The following is a 25883-nucleotide window of genomic DNA, read 5'->3' as shown; positions in this document are numbered from 1 at the left end:
TTTAATACAAAAGGCACAATGCGGACTTAAGTACAAGAGGACTGACACTCTCACTTTCTATGACTAGAACTTCTCCTGTGGGTCCAGGTTTAGATTCCGATGCTTCACCTCAGTTTGCTGTATCCCTTAAACCTTCTTATTGACGATGAAACACAGAAATTGCATTCGAATTTAATACAAAAGGCACAATGCCGACTTAAGTACAAGAGGACTGACACTCTAACTTTCTATGATTTGAACCTCTCCTGTTAGCCCAGTTTTAGATTTCGATGCTTCACTTCAGGTTTACTGTATCCCTTGGACCTTCTTATTGATGATGAAACATAGAAATTGCATCCGAATTTAATAAAAACGGCACAATGACGACTTAAGTACAAGAGGACTGACACCCTAACTTTCTATGATTTGAACCTCTCCTGTGAGTCAGTTTCGGATTCCGATGCTTCACTTCAGGTTTACTGTATCCCTTGGACCTTCTTATTGACGATGAATCACAGATATTGCATCCGAAATTAATACAAAGGGCACAATGCCGACTTAAGTACAAGAGGACTGACACTCTAACTTTCTATGATTTGAACCTCTCCTGTTAGCCCAGTTTTAGATTCCGATGCTTCACTTCAGGTTTACTGTATCCCTTGGACCTTCTTATTGATGATGAAACTCAGAAATTGCATCCGAATTTAATACAAAAGTCACAATGCCGACCTAAGTACAAGAGGACTGTCACTCTAACTTCCTATGATTTGAACCTCTCCTGTGAGCCTAGTTTTAGATTCCGATGCTTCACTTCAGGTTCACTGTATACTTTGGACCTTCGTATTGCCGATGAAACACAGAAATTGCATCGGAATTCAATTCAAATGGCTCAATGCCGACTTAAGTAGAAGAGGACTGAGACTCTAACTTTCTATGATTTGAACCTCTCCTGGGAGTCCAGTTTTAGATTCCGATTCTTCACTTCTTGTTCACTATATCCCTTGGACCTTCTTATTGACGATGAAACACAGAAATTGCATCCGAATTAAATACAAAAGGCACAATGCCGACTTAAGTACAAGAGGACTGACACTCTAACTTTCTATGATTTGAACCTCTCCTGTAAGTCCAGTTTTAGAATCCGATGCTGCACTTCAGGTTTACTGTATACCTTGGACCATCTTATTGACGATGAAACACAGAAATTGCATCCGAATTTAATACAAAAGGCACAATGCCGACTTAAGTACAAGAAGACTGACACTCTAACTTTCTATGATTTGAACCTCTCCTGTGAGTCCAGTTTTAGATTCCGATGCCTCACTTCAGGTTTACTGTATCCCTTGGACCTTCTTATTGACGATGAAACACAGAAATTGAATCGGAATTTAATACAAAAGGCACAATGCTGACTTAAGTACAAGAGTACTGACACTCTCACTTTCTATGATTTGAACCCTTCCTGTGAGTCCAGTTTTAGATTCCGATGCTTCACTTCCGGTTTCCTGTATACCATGGACCTTCTTATTGACGATGAAACACAGAAATTGCATCCGAATTTAATACAAAAGGCACAATGCCGACTTAAGTACATGAGGACAGACACTCTCACTTTCTATAATTTGAACCTATCCTGTGAGTCCAGTTTTAGATTCCGATGCTTCACTTCAGGTTTCCTGTATACCTAGGACCTTCATATTGACGATGAAACACAGAAATTGCATGCGAATTAAATTCAAAAGGCACAATGCCGACATAAGTACAAGAGGACTGACACTCTAAATTTCCATGATTTGAATCTCTCCTGTGAGGCCAGTTTTAGATTCCGATGCTTCACTTCAGGTTTACTGTATCCCTTGGACCATCTTATTGATGATGAAACACAGATATTGCATCCGAATTTAATACGAAAGGCACAATGCCGACTTATGTACTAGAGGACTTACACTCTAACTTTCTATGATTTGAATCTCTCCTGCGAGACTAGTTTTAGATTCCGATGCTTCACTTCAAGTTTACTGTGTACCTTGGACCTTCTTATTGACGATGAAACACAGAAAGTGCATCGGAATTAAATTGAAAAGGCACAATGCCGACTTCAGTACAAGAGGACTGACACTCTAACTTTCTATGATTTGAACCTCTCCTTTGAGTCCAGTTATAGATTCCGATTCTACACTTCAGGTTTACTGTATACAATGAACCTTCTTATTGACGATGAAGCACAGAAATTGCATCGGAATGATATCGAAAAGGGACAATGCCGACTTAAGTACAAGATGACTGACGCTGTAATTGTCTATGATTTGAACTTGTCCTGTGAGTCCAGTTTTAGAATCCGATGATTCACTTCAGGTTTACTGTATCGCTTGGACCTTCTTATTGACGATGAAACACAGAAATTGAATCGGAATTTAATACAAAAGGCACAATGCCGACTTAAGTACAAGAGGACTGACACTCTCACTTTCTATGATTTGAACCTTTCCTATGAGTCCAGTTTTAGATTCCGATGCTTCACCTCCGGTTTCCTGTATACATTGGACCTTTTTATTGACAATGAAACAAAGAAACTGCATCCGAATATAATACAAAAGGCACAATGCCGACTTAAGTACAAGAGGACTGACACTCTAACTTTCTATGATTTGAACCTCTCCTGTGAGTCTCGTTTTAGATTCCGATGCTTCACTTCAGGTTCACTGTATACCTTGGACCTTCTTATTTGCGACGAAACACAGAAATTGCATCGGAATTCAATTCCAAAGGCACAATGCCGACTTAAGTAGAAGAGGACTGACACTCTAACTTTCTAGGATTTGAACCTCTCCTGTGAGTTTAGTTTTAGATTCCGATGCTTCACTTCAGGTTCACTGTATTCCTTGGACCTTCTTATTGACGATGAAACACAGAAATTTCATCCGAATTTAATACAAAAGACACAATGACGACTTAAGTACAAAAGGACTGACACTCTAATTTTCGATGATTTGAATCTCTCCTGTGAGTCCAGTTTTAGATACCGATGCTTCACTTCAAGTTTACTGTATACCTTGGACCTTCTTATTGACGATGAAACACAGAGATAGCATCGGAATTAAATTCAAAAGGCACAATTCCGACTTCAGTTCAAGAGGACTGACTTTCTAAATTTCTATTATTTGAACCTCTCCTTTGACTCCAGTTTTAGATTCCGATGCTACACTTCAGGTTTACTGTATACCATGGACTTTCTTAATGACGATGAAGCACATAAATTGCATCGGTATGAAACTGAAAAGGCACAATGCCGACTTAAGTACAAGATGACTGACGCTCTAATTTTCATTGATTTGAACCGGTCCTGTGAGTCCAGTTTTAGAATCCGATGATTCATTTCAGGTTTACTGTATCCCTTGGACCTTCTTATTGACGATGAAACACAGAAATTACATCCGAATTTAATACAAAAGGTACAATGCCGACTTAAGTACAAGAGGACTGACACTCTAACTTTCTATGATTTGAACCTCTCCTGTTAGCCCAGTTTTAGATTCCGATGCTTCACTTCAGGTTTACTGTATCCCTTGGACCATCTTATTGACGATGAAACACAGAAATTGCATCGCAATTAAATTCAAAAGGCACAAGGCCGACTAAAGTACACGAGGACTGACACTCTAAATTTCTATGATTTGAACCTCTCCGGTGAGTACAGTTTTAGATTCCGATGCTTCACTTCAGGTTTACTGTATCCCTTGTACCTTCTTATTGTTGATGAAACACAGAAATTGCATCCGAATTTAATACAAAAGGCACAATGCCGACTTAAGTACAAGAGGACTGACACTCTAACTTTCTACGATTTGAACCTATCCTGTGAGTCCAGTTTTAGATTCCGATGCCTCACTTCAGGTTTACTGTATCCCTTGGACCTTCTTATTGACGATGAAACACAGAAATTGCATCCGAATTTAATACAAAAGGCAAAATGCCGACTTAAGTACAAGAGGACTGACACTCTCACTTTCTATGATTTGAAACTCTCCTGGGAGTCCAGGTTTAGATTCCGATGCTTCACTTCCGGTTTCCTGTATACCTTGGACCTTCTTATTGACGATGAAACACAGAAATTGCATCCGATTTTAATACATAAGGCACAATGCCGGCTTAAGTACAAGAGGACTGACACTCTCACTTTCTATGTATTGAACCTCTTCTGTGAGTCCAGTTTTAGATTCCAATGCTTCACTTCAGGTTTCCTGTGTACCTTGGACCTTCTTATTGACGATGAATCACAGAAATTACATCCGAAATAAATTCAAAAGGCACAATGCCGACTCAAGTACAAGAGGACTGACACTCTAACTTTCTATGATTTGAACCGCTCCTGTGAGCCCAGTTTTAGATTCCGATGCTTCACTTCAGGTTTACTGTATCCCTTGGACCTTCTTATTGAACCTGAAACACAGAAATTGCATCCGAATTTGATACAAAAGGCACAATGCCGACTTAAGTAGAAGAGGACTGACACTCTCACTTTCTATGATTTGAACCTCTCCTGCGAGTCCAGTTTCAGATTCCGATGCTTCACTTCAGGTTTCCTGTATACCTTGGACCTTCTTATTGACGATGAAACACAGAAATTGCATCCGAGTTTAATACAAAATGCACAATGCCGACCTAAGTTCAAAAGGACTGACACTCTAACTCTCTATGATTTGAACCTCTCCTGTGAGTCCAGTTTTAGATTCCGATGCTTCACTTCAGGTTTCCTGTATCCCTTGCACCTTCTTATTGACGATGAAACACAGAAATTGCATCCGAATTTAATCCAAAATTCACAATGCCGACTTAAGTACAAGAGGACTGACACTCTCACTTTCTAAGATTTGAACCTCTACTGTGGGTCCAGGTATAGATTCCGATGCTTCACTTCAGGTTTACTGTATCCCTTGATCCTTCTTATTGACGATGAAACACAGAAATTGCATCGGAATTTAATACAAAAGGCACAATGCCGACTTAAGTACAAGAGGACTGACACTTTACCTTTCTATGATTTGAATCTCTTCTGTGAGTCCAATTTTAGATTCCGATGCTTCACCACAGGTTTGCTGTATACCTTGGAACTTCTTATTGACAATGAAACACAGTAATTGCATCGGAATAAAATTTCAAAAGGCACAATGCCGACTTAAGTACAAGAGGACTGACACACTAACTTTCTATGGTTTGAATCTCTCCTGTGAGCCCAGTTTTGGATTCCGATGCTTCACGTCAGGTTTACTGTATCCCTTGGACCTTCTTATTGATGATGAACCACAGAAATTGCATCCGAATTTAATACAAAAGGCACAATGGCGACTTAAGTACTAGAGGACTGACACTCTAACTTTCTATGATTTGAATCTCTCCTGTGAGTCCGGTTTTAGATTACGATGCTTCACTTCAAGTTTACAGTATGCCTTGGTCCTTCTTATTGATGATGAGACACAGATATTGCATCCGAATTTAATACAAAAGGCACAATGCCGACTTAAGTACAAAAGGACTGACACTCTAACTTTCTATGATTTCAATCTCTCCTGTGAGTCCAGTTTTAGATTCTGATGCTTCACTTCAGGTTTCCTGTGTACCTTGGACCCTCTTATTGACGATGAAACAAAGAAATTGCATCCGAAATAAATTCAAAAGTCACAATGCCGACTTAAGTACAAGAGGACTGACACGCTAACTTTCTATGATTTGAACCTCTCCTGTGAGTCCAGTTTCAGATTCCGATGCTTCACTTCAGGTTTCCTGTATACCTTGGACCTTCTTATTGACGATAATACACTGAAATTGCATCCGAATTTAATACAAAAGGCACAATGCCGACATAAGTACAAGAGGACTGACACTCTAACTTTCTATGATTTCAACCTCTCCAGTGAGTCCAGTTTTAGTTTCCGATGCGTCACTTCAGGATTACTGTATCCCTTGGACCTTCCTATTGACGATGAAGCACAGAAATTACATCCGAATTTAATTCGAAAGGCACAATGCCGACTTAAGTACTAGAGGACTGACACTCTGACTTTCTACGATTTGAACCTCTCCTGTGGGTCCAGGTTTAGATTCCGATGCTTCACTTCAGGCTTACTGTATCCCTTGAACCTTCTTATTGACGATGAAACACAGATATTGCATCGGAATTTAATACAAAATGCACAATGCCGACTTAAGTACAAGAGGACTGTCACTTTAACTTTCTATGATTTGAAACTCTCCTGTGGGTCCAGTTTTAGATTCCGATGCTTCACTACAGGTTTACTGTTTACCTGGGAACCTCTTAATGATGATGAAACACAATAATTGCATCGGAATAAAAATTCAAAAGGCACAATGCCGACTTAAGTACAAGTGGACTGACACTCTAACTTTCAATGATTTGAATCTCTCCTGTGAGTCCAGTTTTCAATTCCGATGCTTCACTTCCGGTTTACTGTATCCCTTGGACCTTCATATTGACGAGGAAACACAGAAATTGCATCCGAATTTAATACAAAAGTCACAATGCCGACTTAAGTACAAGAGGACTGACACTCTCACTTTCTATGGTTTGAACCTCTCCTGTGAGTCCAGTCATACATTCAGATTTTTCACATCAGATTTACTGTATCCGTTGGACCTTCTTTTTGACGATGAAGCACAGAAATTGCTTCGGAATTAAATTCAAAAGGCACAGTGCCGACTTAAGTACAAAAGGACTGACACTCTCTCTTTCTATGTTTTGAACCTCTCCTGTGAGTCCAGTTTTAGATTCCGATGCTTCACTTCAGGTTTACTGTATCCCTTGGACCCTCTTGTTATCGATGAAACACAGAAATTGCATCCGAATTTAATACAAAAGGCACAAAGCCAACTTAAGTACAAGAGGACTGACCCTCCCACTGTCTATGATTTGAACCTCTCCTGTGAGTCCAGTTTCAGATTCCGTTGCTTCACGTAAGGTTTACTGTATCCCTTGGACTTTCTTATTAATGATGAAACACAGTAATTGCAGCCGAATTAAATTCAAAAGGCACAATGCCGACATAAGTACATGAGGACTGACTCTCTAACTTTCTATGATTTGAACCTCTTCTGTGAGTCCAGTTTTAGATTCCGATGATTCACTTCAGGTTTACTGTATCCCTTGGACTTTCTTATTGACGATGAAACACAGAAATTGCATCCGAATTTAATACAAAAGGCACAATGCCGACTTAAGTACAAGAGGACTGACACTCGCACTTTCTATGATTTGAACCACTCCTGTGAGTCCAGTTTTAGATTCCGATGATTGACTTTACGTTTCGTGTACACCTTGGACGTTCTTATTGACGATGAAACACAGAAATTGCATCCGAATTTAATACAAACGGCACAATGCCGACTTAAGTAGAACAGGACTGACACTCTCACTTTCTATTATTTGAACCGCTCCTGTGAGTCCAGTTTCAGATTCCGATGCTTCACTTCAGGTTTTCTGTATACCTTGGACCTTCTTATTGACGATGAAACACAGAAATTGCATCCGAGTTTAATACAAAATGCACAATGCCGACCTAAGTTCAAAAGGACTGACACTCTAACTCTCTATGATTTGAACCTCTCCTGTGAGTCCAGTTTTAGATTCCGATGCTTCACTTCAGGTTTCCTGTATCCCTTGCACCTTCTTATTGACGATGAAACACAGAAATTGCATCCGAAATTAATCCAAAAGGCACAAAGCCGACTTAAGTACAAGAGGACTGACACTCTCACATTCTAAGATTTGAACCTCTAGTGTGGGTCCAGGTTTAGATTCCGATGCTTCACTTCAGGTTTACTGTATCCCTTGATCCTTCTTATTGACGATGAAACACAGAAATTGCATCGGAATTTAATACAAAAGGCACAATGCCGACTTAAGTACAAGAGGACTGACACTCTACCTTTCTATGATTTGAATCTCTTCTGTGAGTCCAGTTTTAGATTCCGATGCTTCACCACAGGTTTGCTGTATACCTTGGAACTTCTTATTGACAATGAAACACAGTAATTGCATCGGAATAAAATTTCAAAAGGCACAATGCCGACTTAAGTACAAGAGGACTGACACTCTAACTTTCTATGGTTTGAATCTCTCCTGTGAGCCCAGTTTTGGATTCCGATGCTTCACGTCAGGTTTACTGTATCCCTTGGACCTTCTTATTGATGATGAAACACAGAAATTGCATCCGAATTTAATACAAAAGGCACAATGGCGACTTAAGTACAAAAGGACAGACACTCTAACTTTCTATGATTTCAATCTCTCCTGTGAGTCCAGTTTTAGATTCTGATGCTTCACTTCAGGTTTCCTGTGTACCTTGGACCCTCTTATTGACGATGAAACAAAGAAATTGCATCCGAAATAAATTCAAAAGTCACAATGCCGACTTAAGTACAAGAGGACTGACACGCTAACTTTCTATGATTTGAACCTCTCCTGTGAGTCCAGTTTCAGATTCCGATGCTTCATTTCAGGTTTCCTGTATACCTTGGACCTTCTTATTGACGATAATACACAGAAATTGCATCCGAATTTAATACAAAAGGCACAATGCCGACATAAGTACAAGAGGACTGACACTCCCACTGTCTATGATTTGAACCTCTCCTGTGAGTCCAGTTTTAGTTTCCGATGCGTCACTTCAGGATTACTGTATCCCTTGGACCTTCTTATTGACGATGAAGCACAGAAATTACATCCGAATTTAATTCGAAAGGCACAATGCCGACTTAAGTACTAGAGGACTGACACTCTGACTTTCTATGATTTGAACCTCTCCTGTGGGTCCAGGTTTAGATTCCGATGCTTCACTTCAGGCTTACTGTATCCCTTGAACCTTCTTATTGACGATGAAACACAGATATTGCATCGGAATTTAATACAAAATGCACAATGCCGACTTAAGTACAAGAGGACTGTCACTTTAACTTTCTATGATTTGAAACTCTCCTGTGGGTCCAGTTTTAGATTCCGATGCTTCACTACAGGTTTACTGTATACCTTGGAACCTCTTAATGATGATGAAACACAGTAATTGCATCGGAATAAAAATTCAAAAGGCACAATGCCGACTTAAGTACAAGTGGACTGACACTCTAACTTTCAATGATTTGAATCTCTCCTGTGAGTCCAGTTTTCAATTCCGATGCTTCACTTCCGGTTTACTGTATCCCTTGGACCTTCATATTGACGAGGAAACACAGAAATTGCATCCGAATTTAATACAAAAGTCACAATGCCGACTTAAGTACAAGAGGACTGACACTCTCACATTCTATGGTTTGAACCTCTCCTGTGAGTCCAGTCATACATTCAGATTTTTCACATCAGATTTACTGTATCCGTTGGACCTTCTTTTTGACGATGAAGCACAGAAATTGCTTCGGAATTAAATTCAAAAGGCACAGTGCCGACTTAAGTACAAGAGGACTGACAGTCTCTCTTTCTATGTTTTGAACCTCTCCTGTGAGTCCAGTTTTAGATTCCGATGCTTCACTTCAGGTTTACTGTATCCCTTGGACCCTCTTGTTATCGATGAAACACAGAAATTGCATCCGAATTTAATACAAAAGGCACAAAGCCAACTTAAGTACAAGAGGACTGACACTCCCACTTTCTATGATTTGAACCTCTCCTGTGAGTCCAGTTTTAGATTCCGTTGCTTCACTTAAGGTTTACTGTATCCCTTGGACTTTCTTATTTATGATGAAACACAGTAATTGCACCCGAATTAAATTCAAAAGGCACAATGCCGACATAAGTACATGAGGACTGACTCTCTAACTTTCTATGATTTGAACCTCTTCTGTGAGTCCAGTTTTAGATTCCGATGATTCACTTCTGGTTTACGGTATCCCTTGGACTTTCTTATTGTCGATGAAACACAGAAATTGCATCCGAATTTAATACAAAAGGCACAATGCCGACTTAAGTACAAGAGGACTGACACTCGCACTTTCTATGATTTGAACCACTCCTGTGAGTCCAGTTTTAGATTCCGATGATTGACTTTACGTTTCGTGTACACCTTGGACGTTCTTATTGACGATGAAACACAGAAATTGCATCCGAATTTAACACAAACGGCACAATGCCGACTTAAGTACAAGAGGGCTGACACTCTCACTTTCTATGATTTGAACACCTCCTGTGAGTCCAGTTTCAGATTCGGATTCTTGACTTTAGGTGTCGTGTATACCTTGGATGTTCTTATTGACGATGAAACACAGAAATTGCATCGGAATTAAATTCAAAAGGCACAATGCCGACTTAAGTACAAGAGGACTGACACTCTACCTTTCTATGATTTGAACCTCTCCTGTGAGTCCAGTTTTAGATTCCGATGTTTCACTTCAGGTTTAATGTATCCCTTGGACCCTCTTATTGACGATGAAACACAGAAATCGCATCCGAATTTAATACAAAAGGCAATGTGCCGATTTAAGTAGAAGAGGACTGACACTCTAACTTTCTATGATTAGAACCTCTCCTGTAAGTCCAGTTTTAGAATCCGATGCCTCACTTCAGGATTACTGTATCCCTTGGACCATCTTACTGACGATGAAACACAGAAATTGCATCGGAATTAAATTCAAAAGGCACAAGGCCGACTAAAGTACAAGAGGACTAACACTCTAACTTTCTACGATTTGAACCTCTCCTATGAGTCCAGTTTTACATTCCGATGCCTCACTTCAGGTTTACTGTATCCCTTGGACCTTCTTATTGACGATGAAACACAGAAATTGCATCCGAATTTAATACAAAAGGCACAATGCCGACTTAAGTACAAGAGGACTGACTCTCTCACTTTCTAATATTTGAACCTCTCCTGTGAGTCCAGGTTTAGATTCCGATGCTTCACTTCCGGTTTCCTGTATACCTTGGACCTTCTTATTGACGATGAAACACAGAAATTGCATCCGATTTTAATACAAAAGGCAAAATGCCGACTTAAGTACAAGAGGACTGACACTCTAACTTTCTATGATTTGAACCTCTCCTGTGAGCCCAGTTTTAGATTCCGATGCTTCACTTCAGGTTTACTGTATCCCTTGGACCTTCTTATTGAACCTGAAACACAGAAATTGCATCCGAATTTGATACAAAAGGCACAATGCCGACTTAAGTAGAAGAGGACTGACACTCTCATTTTCTATGATTAGAACCTCTCCTGTGAGTCCAGTTTCAGATTCCGATGCTTCACTTCAAGTTTCCTGTATACCTTGGACCTTCTTATTGACGATGAAACACAGAAATTGCATCCGAGTTTAATACAAAATGCACAATGCCGACCTAAGTTCAAGAGGACTGACACTCTAACTTTCTATGATTTGAACCTCTCCTGTGAGTCCAGTTTTAGATTCCGATGCTTCACTTCAGGTTTACTGTATCCCTTGGACCTTCTTATTGACGATGAAACACAAAAATTGCATCCGAATTTAATCCAAAAGGCACAATGCCGACTTAAGTACAAGAGGACTGACACTCTCACTATCTAAGATTTGAACCTCTCCTGTGGGTCCAGGTTTAGATTCCGATGCTTTACTTCAGGTTTATTGTATCCCTTGAACCTTCTTATTGACGATGAAACACAGAAATTGCATCGGAATTTAATACAAAAGGCACAATGCCGACTTAAGTACAAGAGGACTGACACTCTACCTTTCTATGATTTGAATCTCTCCTGTGAATCCAGTTTTAGGATCCGATGCTTCACCACAGGTTTGTTGTATACCTTGGAACTTCTTATTGACGATGAAACACAGTAATTGCATCGGAATAAAATTTCAAAAGGCACAATGCCGACTTAAGTACAAGAGGACTGACACTCTAACTTTCTATGATTTGAATCTCTCCTGTGAGCCCAGTTTTGGATTCCGATGCTTCACGTCAGGTTTACTGTATCCCTTGGACCTTCTTATTGATGATGAAACACAGAAATTGCATCCGAATTTAATACAAAAGGCCCAATGGCGACTTAAGTACTAGAGGACTGACACTCTAACTTTCTATGATTTGAATCTCTCGTGTGAGTCCAGTTTTAGATTACGATGCTTCACTTCAAGTTTACAGTATGCCTTGGACCTTCTTATTGATGATGAAACACAGATATTGCATCCGAATTTAATACAAAAGGCACAATGCCGACTAAAGAACAAGAGGACTGACACTTTACATTTCTATGATTTGAACCTCTCCTGTGAGTCCAGTTTTAGATTCCGATGCTTCACTTCAGGTTTCCCGTATACCTTGGACCTTCATATTGACAGAAATTGCATCCGAATTAAATTCGAAAGGCACAATGCCGACATAAGTGCAAGAGGACTGACTCTCTAATTTTCTATGATTTGAACTTATTCTGTGAGTCCAGTTTTAGTTTCCGATGATTCACTTCAGGTTTACTGTATCCCTTGGACTTTCTTATTGACGATGAAACACAGCAATTGCATCCGAATTTAATACAAAAGGCACAATGCCGACTTAAGTACAAGAGGACTGACACTTTCACTTTCTATGAATTGAACCTCCCCTGTGAGTCCAGTTTTGGATTCCGATGCTTCACTTCAGGTTTACTGTATACCTTGGACCTTCTTATTGACGATGAAACACAGAAATTGCATCCGAATTTAATACAAACGGCACAATGCCGACTTAAGTACAAGAGGACTGACACTCTCTCTTTCTATGATTTGAACCTCTCCTGTGAGTCCACTTTTAGATTCCGATGCTTCACTTCCGGTTTACTGTATACCTTGGACCTTCTTATTGACGATGAAACACAGAAATTGTATACGAATTTAATACAAAAGGCACAATGCCGACTTAAGTACAAGAGGACTGACACTCACACTTTCTATGATTTGAACCTCTCCTGTGACTCCAGTTTTAGATTCCGATGATTCACTTCAGGTTTCCTGTATACCTTGGACCTTCTTGTTGACGATGAAACATAGAAATTGCATCCGAATTTAATACAAAAGGCACAATGCCGACTTAAGGAAAAGAGGACTGACACACTCAGTTTCTTTGATTTGAACCTCTCCTGTGAGTCCAGGTTTATATTGCGATGCTTCACTTCAGGTTTACTGTATACCTTGGATCTTCTTATTGACGATGAAACAAAGTAATTGCATCCGAATTTAATACAAAAGGCACAAAGCCGACTTAAGTACAAGAGGACTGACACTCTCACTTTCTATGATTTGAACCTTTCCTGTGAGTCCAGTTTTAGATTCCGATACTTCACTTCAGGTTTACTGTATCCCTTGGACCTTCTTATTGACGATGAAACACGGCAATTGCATCCGAATTTAATACAAAATTCACAATGCCGACTTAAGTACAAGAGGACTGACACTCTCACTTTCTATGATTTGAACCTCTCCTGTGAGTCCAGTTTTAGATTCCGATGCTTGACTTCAGGTTTGGTGTACACCTTGGACGTTCTTATTGACGATGAAACACTGAAATTGCATCCGAATTTAATACACAAGGCACAATGCCAACTTAAGTACAACAGGACTGACACTCTCACTTTCTTTGATTTGAACACCTCCTGTGAGTCCAGTTTCAGATTCCGATGCTTGACTTCAGGTTTCTTGTATACTTTGGACGTTCTTATTGACGATGAAACACAGAAATTGCATCGCAATTAAATTCAAAAGGCACAATGCCGACTTAAGTACAAGAGGACTGACACTCTACCTTTCTATGATTTGAACGTCTCCTGTGAGTCCAGTTTTAGATTCCGATGCTTCACTTCAGGTTTACTGTATTCCTTGGACCCTCTAATTGACGATGAAACACAGAAATTGCTTTCGAATTTAATACAAAAAGGATAATGCCGGGCCCGCATCTCGTGGTCGTGCGGTAGCGTTCTCGCTTCCCGCGCCCGGGTTCCCGGGTTCGATTCCCGGCGGGGTCAGGGATTTTCTCTGCCTCGTGATGGCTGGGTGTTGTGTGCTGTCCTTAGGTTATTTAGGTTTAAGTAGTTCTAAGTTCTAGGGGACTTATGACCACAGCAGTTGAGTCCCATAGTGCTCAGAGCCATTTGAACCATTTTTTTTGATAATGCCGACATAAGCACGAGAGGATAGACACTCTCACTTTCTATGATTTGAACCTCTCCTGTGAGCCCAGTTTTAGATTCCGATGCTTCACTTCTGGTTTCCTGTATACCATGGACCTTCTTATTGACGATGAAACACAGCAATTGCATCCGAATTTAATACAAAAAGCATAATGCCGACTTAAGTACAAGAGGACTGACACTTTCACTTTCTATGAATTGAAACTCCCCTGTGAGTCCAGTTTTAGATTCCGATGCTTCACTTCAGGTTTACTGTATACCTTGGACCTTCTTAATGACGATGAAACACAGAAATTGCATCCGAATTTAATACTAAAGGCATAATGCCGACTTAAGTACAACAGGACTGACACTCTCACTTTCTATGATTTGAACCTCTCCTGTGAGTCCAGTTTTAGATTCCGATTTTTTACTTCAGGTTTACTGTATCCGTTGGACCTTCTTTTTGACGATGAAGCACAGAACTTGCATCGGAATTAAATTCAAAAGGCACAATGCCGACTTAAGTACAAGAGGACTGACACTCTACCTTTCTATGATTTGAACCTCTCCTGTGAGTCTAGTTTTAGATTCCGATGCATCACTTCAGGTTTACTGTATCCCTTGGACCCTCTTATTGACGATGAAACACAGAAATCGCATCCGAATTTAATACAAAAGGCATAATGCCGACTTAAGTACGAGAGGATAGACACTCTCACTTTCTATGATTTGAACCTCTCCTGTGAGCCCAGTTTTAGATTCTGATGCTTCACTTCTGGTTTCCTGTATACCTTGGACCTTCTTATTGACGATGAAACACAGCAATTGCATCCGAATTTAATACAAAAGGCACAATGCCGACTTAAGTACAAGAGGACTGACACTCTCACTTTCTATGAATTGATCCTCTCCTGTGAGTCCAGTTTTAGATTCTGATGCTTCACTTCAGGTCTACTGTATCCCCTGGACCTTCTTATTGACGATGAAACACAGAAATTGTATCCGAATTTAATACAAAAGGCACAATGCCGACTAAAGAACAAGAGGACTGACACTCTACCTTTCTATGATTTGAACCTCTCCTGTGAGTCCAGTTTTAGATTCCGATGCTTCACTTCAGGTTTCCCGTATACCTTGGACCTTCTTATTGACAGAAATTGCATCCGAATTAAATTCGAAAGGCACAATGCCGACATAAGTACAAGAGGACTGACTCTCTAATTTTCTATGATTTGAACTTATTCTGTGAGTCCAGTTTTAGTTTCCGATGATTCACTTCAGGTTTACTGTATCCCTTGGACTTTCTTATTGACGATGAAACACAGCAATTGCATCCGAATTTAATACAAAAGGCACAATGCCGACTTAAGTACAAGAGGACTGACACTTTCACTTTCTATGAATTGAACCTCCCCTGTGAGTCCAGTTTTGGATTCCGATGCTTCACTTCAGGTTTACTGTACACCTTGGACCTTCTTATTGACGATGAAACACAGAAATTGCATCCGAATTTAATACAAACGGCACAATGCCGACTTAAGTACAAGAGGACTGACACTCTCTCTTTCTATGATTTGAACCTCTCCTGTGAGTCCACTTTTAGATTCCGATGCTTCACTTCAGGTTTACTGTATACCTTGGACCATCTTATTGACGATGAAACACAGATATTGTATACGAATTTAATACAAAAGGCACAATGCCGACTTAAGTACAAGAGGACTGACACTCACACTTTCTATGATTTGAACCTCTCCTGTGACTCCAGTTTTAGATTCCGATGATTCACTTCAGGTTTCCTGTATACCTTGGACCTTCTTGTTGACGATGAAACATAGAAATTGCATCCGAATTTAATACAAAAGGCACAATGCCGACTTAAGGAAAAGAGGACTGACACACTCAGTTTCTTTGATTTGCACCTCTCCTGTGAGTCCAGTTTTATATTGCGATGCTTCACTTCAGGTTTACTGTATACCTTGGATCTTCTTATTGACGATGAAACAAAGTAATTGCATCCGAATTTAATACAAAAGGCACAAAGCCGACTTAAGTACAAGAGGACTGACACTCTCACTTTCTATGATTTGAACCTCTCCTGTGAGTCCAGTTTTAGATTCCGATACTTCACTTCAGGTTTACTGTATCCCTTGGACCTTCTTATTGACGATGAAACACAGAAATTGTATCCGAATTTAATACAAAATTCACAATGCCGACATAAGTACAAGAGGACTGACACTCTCACTTTCTATGATTTGAACCTCTCCTGTGAGTCCAGTTTTAGATTCCGATGCCTCACTCCAGGTTTACTGTATACCTTGGACCTTCTTATTGACGATGAAACACAAAAATTGCATCCGAATTAAATTCAAAAGGCACAATTCCGACATAAGTACAAGAGGACTGAATCTCTAACTTTCTATGATTTGAATCGCTTCTGTGAGTCCAGTTTTAGATTCCGATGATTCACTTCAGGTTTACTGTATCCCTTGGACTTTCTTATTGACGATGAAACACGGAAATTGCATCCGAATTTAATACAAAAGGCACAATGCCGACTTAAGTACAAGAGGACTGACACTCTCACTTTCTATGATTTGAACCTCTCCTGTGAGTCCAGTTTTAGATTCCGATGCTTGACTTCAAGTTTCGTGTACACCTTGGACGTTCTTATTGACGATGAAACACTGAAATTGCATCCGAGTTTAATACACAAGGCACAATGCCAACTTCAGTACAACAGGACTGACACTCTCACTTTCTATGATTTGAACCTCTCCTGTGAGCCCAGTTTTAGATTCCGATGCTTCACTTCTGGTTTCCTGTATACCATGGACCTTCTTATTGACGATGAAACACAGCAATTGCATCCGAATTTAATACAATAAGCACAATGCCGACTTAAGTACAAGAGGACTGACACTGTCACTTTCTATGAATTGAACCTCTCCTATGAGTCCAGTTTTAGATTCCGATGCTTCACTTCAGGTTTTCTGTATCCCTTGGACCCTCTTGTTATCGATGAAACACAGAAATTGTATCCGAATTTAATACAAAAGGCACAAAGCCAACTTAAGTACAAGAGGACTGACACTCCCACTTTCTATGATTTGAACCTCTCCTGTGAGTCCAGTTTTAGATTCCGTTGCTTCACTTCAGGTTTACTGTATCCCTTGGACTTTCTTATTGATGATGAAACACAGTAATTGCATCCGAATTAAATTCAAAAGGCACAATGCCGACATAAGTACAAGAGGACTGACTCTCTAACTTGCTATGATTTGAACCTCTTCTGTGAGTCCAGTTTTAGATTCCGATGATTCACTTCAGGTTTACTGTATCCCTTGGACCTTCTTATTGACGATGAAACACAGAAATTGCATCCGAATTTAATACAAAAGGCACAATGCCGACTTAAGTACAAGAGGACTGACACTCTACCTTTCTATGATTTGAACGTCTCCTGTGAGTCCAGTTATAGATTCCGTTGCTTCACTTCAGGTTTACTGTATCCCTTGGACCCGCTTATTGACGATGAAACACAGAAATCGCATCCGAATTTAATACAAAAGGCGTAATGCCGACTTAAGTACGAGAGGATAGACACTCTCACTTTCTATGATTTGAACCACTCCTGTTAGCCCAGTTTTAGATTTCGATGCTTCATTTCTGGTTTCCTGTACACCTTGGACCTTCTTATTGACGATGAAACACAGCAATTGCATCCGAATTTAATACAAAATGCACAATGCCGACTTAAGTACAAGAGGACTGACACTTTCACTTTCTATGAATTGAACCTCCCCTGTGAGTCCAGTTTTAGATTCCGATGCTTCACTTCAGGTTTACTGTATACCTTGGACCTTCTTATTGACGATGAAACACAGAAATTGCATCCGAATTTAATACAAAAGGCATAATGCCGACTTAAGTACGAGAGGATAGACACTCTCACTTTCTATGATTTGAACCTCTCCTGTGAGCCCAGTTTTAGATTTCGATGCTTCATTTCTGGTTTCCTGTACACCTCGGACCTTCTTTTTGACGATTAAACACAGCAATTGCATCCGAATTTAATACAAAAGGCACAATGCCGACTTAAGTACAAGAGGACTGACACTTTCACTTTCTATGAATTGAACCTCCCCTGTGAGTCCAGTTTTAGATTCCGATGCTTCACTTCAGGTTTACTGTATACCTTGGACCTTCGTAATGACGATGAAACACAGAAATTGCATCCGAATTTAATACAAAAGGCACAATGCCGACTTAAGTACAAGAGGACTGACACTCTCACTATCTTTGATTGAACCTCTCCTGTGAGTCCAGTTTTAGATTCCGATGCTTCACTTCAGGTTTACTGTATACCTTGTACGTTCTTATTGACGATGAAACACAGAAATTGCATCCGAATTTAATACAAAAGGCACAATGCCGACTTAAGTACATGAGGACAGACACTCTCACTTTCTATGATTTGAACCTGTCCTGTGAGTCCAGTTTCAGATTCCGATGCTTGACTTCTGGTTTCGTGTATACCTTGGACGTTCTTATTGACGATGAAACACAGAAATTGCATCGGAATTAAATTCAAAAGGCACAATGCCGACTTAAGTACAAGAGGACTGACACTCTACATTTCTATGATTTGAACGTCTCCTGTGAGTCCAGTTTTATATTCCGATGCTTCACTTCAGGTTTACTGTATCCCTTGAACCCTCTTATTGTCGGTGAAACACAGAAATCGCATCCGAATTTAATACAAAAGGCGTAATGCCGACTTAAGTACGAGAGGATAGACACTCTCACTTTCTATGATTTGAACCTCTCCTGTGAGCTCAGTTTTAGATTTCGATGCTTCATTTCTGGTTTCCTGTACAATTCGGACCTTCTTTTTGACGATTAAACACAGCAATTGCATCCGAATTTAATACAAAAGGCACAATGCCGACTTAAGTACAAGAGGACTGACACTTTCACTCTCTATGAATTGAACCTGCCCTGTGGGTCCAGTTTTAGATTCCGATGCTTCACTTCAGGTTTACTGTATACCTTGGACCTTCTTAATGACGATGAAACACAGAAATTGCATCCGAATTTAATACAAAAGGCATAATGCCGACTTAAGTACAAGAGGACTGACACTCTCACTTTCTATGATTTGAACCTCTCCTGTGAGTCCAGTTCTAGATTCCGATTTTTTACTTCAGGTTTTTTGTATCCGTTGGACCTTCTTTTTGACGATGAAGCTCATAAATTGCATCGGCATTAAATTCAAAAGGCACAATGCCGACTTAAGTACAAGAGGACTGACACTCTCACTTTCTATGATTTGAACCTCTCCTGTGAGCCCAGTTTTAGATTCTGATGCTTAACTTCTGGTTTCTTGTATACCTCGGACCTTCTTATTGACGATGAAACACAGCAATTGCATCCGAATTTAATACAAAAGGCACAATGCCGACTTAAGTACAAGAGGACTGACACTTTCACTTTCTATGAATTGAACCTCCCCTGTGAGTCCAGTTTGAGATTCCGGTGCTTCACTTCAGGTTTACTGTATACCTTGGACCTTCTTATTGACGATGAAACACAGAAATTGTATCCGAATTTAATACAAAAGGCACAATGCCGACTTAAAGAAAAGAGTACTGACACTCTCACTTTCTATGATGTCAACCTCTCCTGTGAGTCCAGTTTTAGATTCCGATGCTTCACTTCAGTTTTCCTGTATACCTTGGACCTTCTTATTGACGATGAAGCACAGAAATTGCATCCGAATTAAATTCGAAAGGCTCAATGCCGACATAAGTACAAGAGGACTGACTCTCTAACTTTCTATGATTTGAACCTCTTCTGTGAGTCCAGTTTTAGTTTCCGATGATTCACTTCAGGTTTACTGTATCCCTTGGACTTTCTTATTGACGATGAAACACAGCAATTGCATCCGAATTAAATACAAAAGGCACAATGCCGACTTAAGTACAAGAGGCCTGACACTTTCACTTTCTATGAATTGAGCCTCCCCTGTGAGTCCAGTTTTAGATTCCGATGCTTCACTTCAGGTTTACTGTATATCTTGGACCTCCTTATTGAAGATGAAACACAGAAATTGCATCCGAATTTAATACAAACGGCACAATGCCAACTTAAGTACAAGAGGACTGACACTCACACTTTCTATGATTTGAACCTCTCCTGTGAGTCCAGTTTTGGATTCCGATGCTTCACTTCAGGATTACTGTATCCCTTGGACCTTCTTATTGACGATGAAACACAGAAATTGTCTCCGTATTTAATACAAAAGGCACAATGCCGACTTAAGTTCAAGAGGAGTGACACACACACTTTCTATGATTTGAAGCTCTCCTGTGAGTCCAGTTTTAGATCCCGATGCTTCACTTCAGGTTTACTGTATCCCTTGGACCCTCATATTGACGATGAAACACAGAAATCGCACCCGAATTTAATACAACAGGCATAATGCCGACATAAGTACGAGAGGATAGACACTCTCACTTTCTATGATTTGAACCTCTCCTGTGAGCCCAGTTTTAGATTCCGATGCTTCACTTCTGGTTTCCTGTATACCTTGGACCTTCTTATTGACGATGAAACACGGCAATTGCATCCGAATTTAATACAAAAGGCACAATGCCGACTTAAGTACAAGAGGACTGACACTTTCACTTTCTATGAATTGAACCTCCCCTGTAAGTCCAGTTTTAGATTCCGTTGCTTCACTTCAGGTTTACTGTATACCTTGGACCTTCTTATTGACGATGAAACAAAGAAATTGCATCCGAATTTAATACAAAAGGCACAATGCCGACTTAAGTACAAGAGGACTGACACTCTAACTTTCTATGATTTGAACCTCTCCTGTGAGTCCAGTTTTAGATTCCGATGCTTCACTTCAGGTTTACTGTATCCCTTGGACCTTCTTATTGACGATGAAACACAGAAATTGTATCCGAATTTAATACAAAATTCACAATGCCGACTTAAGTACAAGAGGACTGACACTCTCACTTTCTAAGATTTGAACCTCTCCTGTGAATCCAGTTTTAGATTCCGATGCCTCACTCCAGGTTTACTGTATACCTTGGACCTTCTTATTGACGATGAAACACAAAAATTGCATCCGAATTAAATTCAAAAGGCACAATGCCGACATAAGTACAAGAGGACTGACTCTCTAACTTTCTATGATTTGAACCTCTTCTGTGAGTCCAGTTTTAGATTCCGATGATTCACTTCAGGTTTACTGTGTCCCTTGGACTTTCTTATTGGCGATGAAACACAGAAATTGCATCCGAATTTAATACAAAAGGCACAATGCCGACTTAAGTACAAGAGGACTGACACTCTCACTTTCTATGATTTGAACCACTCCTGTGAGTCCAGTTTTAGATTCCGATGCTTGACTTCAGGTTTGGTGTACACCTTGGACGTTCTTATTGACGATGAAACACAGAAATTGCATCCGAATTTAATACACAAGGCACAATGCCAACTTAAGTACAACAGGACTGACACTCTCACTTTCTTTGATTTGAACACCTCCTGTGAGTCCAGTTTCGGATTCCGATGCTTGACTTCAGGTTTCTTGTATACCTTGGACGTTCTTATTGACGATGAAACACAGAAATTGCATCGGAATTAAATTCAAAAGGCACAATGCCGACTTAAGTACAAGAGGACTGACACTTTCACTTTCTATGAATTGAACCTCCCCTATGAGTCCAGTTTTAGTTTCCGATGTTTCACTTCAGGTTTACTGTATACCTTGGACCTTCTTAATGACGATGAATCACAGAAATTGCATCCGAATTTAATACAAAAGGCATAATGCCGACTTAAGTACAACAGGACTGACACTCTCACTTTCTATGATTTGTACCTCTCCTGTGAGTCCAGTTTTAGATTCCGATTTTTTACTTCAGGTTTACTGTATCCGTTGGACATTCTTTTTGACGATGAAGCACAGAAATTGCATCGGAATCAAATTCAAATGGCACAATGCCGACTTAAGTACAAGAGGACTGACACTCTACCTTTCTATGATTTGAACCTCTCCTGTGAGTCCAGTTTTAGATTCCTATGCTTCACTTCAGGTTTACTGTATCCCTTGGACCCTCTTATTGACGATGAAACACAGAAATCGCATCCGAATTTTATACAAAAGGCATAATGCCGACTTAAGTACGAGAGGATAGACACTCTCACTATCTATGATTTGAACCTCTCCTGTGAGCCCAGTTTTAGATTCTGATGCTTCACTTCTGGTTTCCTGCATACCTTGGACCTTCTTATTGACGATGAAACACAGCAGTTACATCCGAATTTAATACAAAAGGTACAATGCCGACTTAAGTACGAGAGGATAGAAACTCTCACTTTCTATGATTTGAACCTCTCCTGTGAGCCCAGTTTTAGATTTCGATGCTTCATTTCTGGTTTCCTGTACACCTCGGACCTTCTTTTTGACGATTAAACACAGCAATTGCATCCGAATTTAATACAAAAGCCACAATGCCGACTTAAGTACAAGAGGACTGACACTTTCACTTTCTATGAATTGAACCTCCCCTGTGAGTCCAGTTTTAGATTCCGATGCTTCACTTCAGGTTTACTGTATACCTTGGACCTTCGTAATGACGATGAAACACAGAAATTGCATCCGAATTTAATACAAAAGGCACAATGCCGACTTAAGTACAAGAGGACTGACACTCTCACTATCTTTGATTGAACCTCTCCTGTGAGTCCAGTTTTAGATTCCGATGCTTCACTTCAGGTTTACTGTATACCTTGTACGTTCTTATTGACGATGAAACACAGAAATTGCATCCGAATTTAATACAAAAGGCACAATGCCGACTTAAGTACATGAGGACAGACACTCTCACTTTCTATGATTTGAACCTGTCCTGTGAGTCCAGTTTCAGATTCCGATGCTTGACTTCTGGTTTCGTGTATACCTTGGACGTTCTTATTGACGATGAAACACAGAAATTGCATCGGAATTAAATTCAAAAGGCACAATGCCGACTTAAGTACAAGAGGACTGACACTCTACATTTCTATGATTTGAACGTCTCCTGTGAGTCCAGTTTTATATTCCGATGCTTCACTTCAGGTTTACTGTATCCCTTGAACCCTCTTATTGTCGGTGAAACACAGAAATCGCATCCGAATTTAATACAAAAGGCGTAATGCCGACTTAAGTACGAGAGGATAGACACTCTCACTTTCTATGATTTGAACCTCTCCTGTGAGCTCAGTTTTAGATTTCGATGCTTCATTTCTGGTTTCCTGTACAATTCGGACCTTCTTTTTGACGATTAAACACAGCAATTGCATCCGAATTTAATACAAAAGGCACAATGCCGACTTAAGTACAAGAGGACTGACACTTTCACTCTCTATGAATTGAACCTGCCCTGTGGGTCCAGTTTTAGATTCCGATGCTTCACTTCAGGTTTACTGTATACCTTGGACCTTCTTAATGACGATGAAACACAGAAATTGCATCCGAATTTAATACAAAAGGCATAATGCCGACTTAAGTACAAGAGGACTGACACTCTCACTTTCTATGATTTGAACCTCTCCTGTGAGTCCAGTTCTAGATTCCGATTTTTTACTTCAGGTTTTTTGTATCCGTTGGACCTTCTTTTTGACGATGAAGCTCATAAATTGCATCGGCATTAAATTCAAAAGGCACAATGCCGACTTAAGTACAAGAGGACTGACACTCTCACTTTCTATGATTTGAACCTCTCCTGTGAGCCCAGTTTTAGATTCTGATGCTTCACTTCTGGTTTCCTGTATACCTCGGACCTTCTTATTGACGATGAAACACAGCAATTGCATCCGAATTTAATACAAAAGGCACAATGCCGACTTAAGTACAAGAGGACTGACACTTTCACTTTCTATGAATTGAACCTCCCCAGTGAGTCCAGTTTGAGATTCCGGTGCTTCACTTCAGGTTTACTGTATACCTTGGACCTTCTTATTGACGATGAAACACAGAAATTGTATCCGAATTTAATACAAAAGGCACAATGCCGACTTAAAGAAAAGAGTACTGACACTCTCACTTTCTATGATGTCAACCTCTCCTGTGAGTCCAGTTTTAGATTCCGATGCTTCACTTCAGTTTTCCTGTATACCTTGGACCTTCTTATTGACGATGAAGCACAGAAATTGCATCCGAATTAAATTCGAAAGGCTCAATGCCGACATAAGTACAAGAGGACTGACTCTCTAACTTTCTATGATTTGAACCTCTTCTGTGAGTCCAGTTTTAGTTTCCGATGATTCACTTCAGGTTTACTGTATCCCTTGGACTTTCTTATTGACGATGAAACACAGCAATTGCATCCGAATTAAATACAAAAGGCACAATGCCGACTTAAGTACAAGAGGCCTGACACTTTCACTTTCTATGAATTGAGCCTCCCCTGTGAGTCCAGTTTTAGATTCCGATGCTTCACTTCAGGTTTACTGTATATCTTGGACCTCCTTATTGAAGATGAAACACAGAAATTGCATCCGAATTTAATACAAACGGCACAATGCCAACTTAAGTACAAGAGGACTGACACTCACACTTTCTATGATTTGAACCTCTCCTGTGAGTCCAGTTTTAGATTCCGATGCTTCACTTCAGGATTACTGTATCCCTTGGACCTTCTTATTGACGATGAAACACAGAAATTGTCTCCGAATTTAATACAAAAGGCACAATGCCGACTTAAGTTCAAGAGGAGTGACACACACACTTTCTATGATTTGAAGCTCTCCTGTGAGTCCAGTTTTAGATCCCGATGCTTCACTTCAGGTTTGGTGTCCACCTTGGACGTTCTTATTGACGATGAAACACAGAAATTGCATCCGAATTTAATACACAAGGCACAATGCCAACTTAAGTACAACAGGACTGACACTCTCACTTTCTTTGATGTGAACACCTCCTGTGAGTCCAGTTTCGGATTCCGATGCTTGACTTCAGGTTTCTTGTATACCTTGGACGTTCTTATTGACGATGAAACACAGAAATTGCATCGGAATTAAATTCAAAAGGCACAATGCCGACTTAAGTACAAGAGGACTGACACTTTCACTTTCTATGAATTGAACCTCTCCTGTGAGTCCAGTTTTAGATTCCTATGCTTCACTTCAGGTTTACTGTATCCCTTGGACCCTCTTATTGACGATGAAACACAGAAATCGCATCCGAATTTTATACAAAAGGCATAATGCCGACTTAAGTACGAGAGGATAGACACTCTCATTTTCTATGATTTGAACCTCTCCTGTGAGCCCAGTTTTAGATTCCGATGCTTCACTTCTGGTTTCCTGTATACCATGGACCTTGTTATTGACGATGAAACACAGGAATTGCATCCGAATTTAGTACTAAAAGCACAATGCCGACTTAATTACAAGAGGACTGACACTTTCACTTTCTATGAATTGAAACTCCCCTGTGAGCCCAGTTTTAGATTGCGATGCTTCACTTCAGGTTTACTGTATACCTTGGACCATCTTAATGACGATGAATCACAGAAATTGCATCGGAATTTAATACAAAAGGCATAATGCCGACTTAAGTACAACAGGACTGACACTCTCACTTTCTATGATTTGAACTTTTCCTGTGAGTCCAGTTTTAGATTCCGATGCTTCACTTCAGGTTTACTGTATCCCTTGGACCTTCTTATTGACGATGAAACACAGAAATTGTATCCGAATTTAATACAAAATTCACAATGC

Source organism: Schistocerca americana, chromosome 2, assembly GCF_021461395.2.
Source record: "Schistocerca americana isolate TAMUIC-IGC-003095 chromosome 2, iqSchAmer2.1, whole genome shotgun sequence".
Lineage (NCBI taxonomy): Eukaryota > Metazoa > Arthropoda > Insecta > Orthoptera > Acrididae > Schistocerca > Schistocerca americana.
This window is presented reverse-complemented; position numbering follows the sequence as displayed.